Source organism: Dendroctonus ponderosae, unplaced genomic scaffold (genome assembly GCF_020466585.1).
Source record: "Dendroctonus ponderosae isolate FM_Combo_2020 unplaced genomic scaffold, Dpon_F_20191213v2 Dpon_F_20191213_7, whole genome shotgun sequence".
In the NCBI taxonomy this organism is placed as follows: Eukaryota; Metazoa; Arthropoda; class Insecta; order Coleoptera; family Curculionidae; genus Dendroctonus; species Dendroctonus ponderosae.
Window position 1 is genome coordinate 2931131 of NW_026018916.1, and position 1965 is coordinate 2933095.

Sequence of the window (1965 nt, forward strand, 5' to 3'; positions counted from 1 at the left end):
TATATTACAGTTACCATCTAATGATCTAATGAAATGCAATTAACACTCAGAAAAATCTGGTACAATGATGCATACATACATTTGCATGTACAGATAAGCACATTTTTTTACACAAAACACTTTTACCTAATCAGTAAAGACCATAATCAGCTGAAACAAGTATGCATACATATTTATCATGTTTAAGATTAGGGGATTTCACTGACAGAATGGCGATTCAATTATTGATCGTACTTCAGTCTGCAGAAAGGAACGGGTAGTTGCCTGCAATTTGTGTGGAGGAAATTGTCAAGAATAAGTGTCACTCTTCTGCCTGAGTGTAAAGATAACCACAACTTATCCACAGAACATCCCCCATGATATTTCAGGAACATATCCCCCTTTAGAATGGTAACTAAATAGGGCAAAGTTGATATGCTTCCTGGACGCGTGGCGCCGCTAGATGGGGCCATCTGTTGTAGCTGTCCGAGTGAAGGGTAACACTGTAGTACATAACAGGAACAAACATTTTTAAGAACAGTGAAAATCGCAAAAAATTGTAACTCATGTCATCATAATGTATTTAATAGATTATTATCATAAATTCGCCTTTATTGACCGGAAATATATACTTACTAGGTTGATAACTCTAAGTAAGCTTTCGGCCTGATAAAATTTAGTGAATGCATCAGGAATAAAATATCCGATAAATGACTCACTTCAGGTATTTATGTGTTATTACAGAACATACGGAACGGATAGCTGCATCTGTAAAAAAAAAGAAAATTTATGCTTGGAACAGTTTATACCTGTGTATTTAACGAAAACGGCATAGAAATCGAAGCATATTTTCAATTGTGTTCTAATAATCGACGTAATTTTGAATTGCTTTTCAAATGCAAATATGAGCAACAGTCCCGGGCGCGCATGGAAAAGTTTTAACTTTAATAACGTTAAGAATGAGACATACATATAATGTACAATACATAAACAACATATTTTAGTATATGTTGTTTATGTACACGACAGCCAGGCTGTTTGAACCGCGTCCTCGCCGAGCATCAGCGATCGACGCCGAAAAGCGTGCTCGAGAAGGTGAAACGTGCAAACTTGAGCAACCTCCAATGGTAGCTTGATTGGAAAATTCTCATATCGCGATGTGAACCGAGAAATTAATGTAATTTTTTTCTAATGGCAAAAATGTACAGCGTGTGTCGTGTTTCAACAGTTATTTGTGTAGGACTAATTTGGACGAGTGTTATGCCGTTCCCTCGAAAGTTGTCCAATCAAAACGTGTATGAGACAAATTTGTTAATGCAATATGACATGTAAATGTAGCGAAGAAATTGTCGGTAAAAGATTTCTTTGTTTCTCTAGTGTGTCAAGTAAAATTTCAAAATTGCTTGGAAAACCACACATCGAAATCAGACAAATTTGGATCGGTAGGTACGTACAAAAATTTCCAAAAATGCATACTTTTGCATTCTGCATGATTCGGTTTTCTTCAAATATTTAGGGCCACACTTTCATTCAGCATTGTGAAATATAGACATTTTAACTGCTGACTATTTGCAGAATGTTAATTAAAGATACCTAAGTCAAATAACTGACACATTTGTTTCAAATACTGCTTCCTATGCAAATTAGATGCAAAATCAGAGCATTAGATTAGATGCAAAATCAGAGTTGATGCTTTTTGAAGTGATAACTTTTCATGGGAGGGTGAACCGATTTTTCTCGGTCACAGCGACCCCCACTCCGGCCTCTTCGCGCCTGAGGCTTTATTTTCTCTTAGGGCGGGTGCATCAGTAGATCTGATAAACTTTTCAAATACACATTGCGATATTAAACTGACAGTGATTTTGATTTATCAATTATTGGGTGTGATATTATTGTGTTCGATGCAGTTTATTTTATAACGCTGATAACAATGAATCAACAAATTAGGGAGAAGTTGCAGATACTGTAAATACTAGGTTAAGGCTG

General features: G+C 36.0%; 1 long non-coding RNA gene across 8 annotated transcripts in view; it reads right to left on the reverse strand.

Annotated features, from left to right (window-relative positions):
• Window positions 1-1965, reverse strand: part of LOC109539300 — a 17695-nt gene continuing 15730 nt past the window's right edge. For 7 of the 8 annotated variants that reach the window (XR_007281995.1, XR_007281997.1, XR_007281998.1 and 4 more), the window contains one exon: window positions 544-747. This is a non-coding gene — a long non-coding RNA (uncharacterized LOC109539300). Of the gene's footprint in view, window positions 483-543; window positions 748-1965 lie in introns of those variants that run through there. The other variant, XR_007281996.1, reaches the window with a different exon arrangement.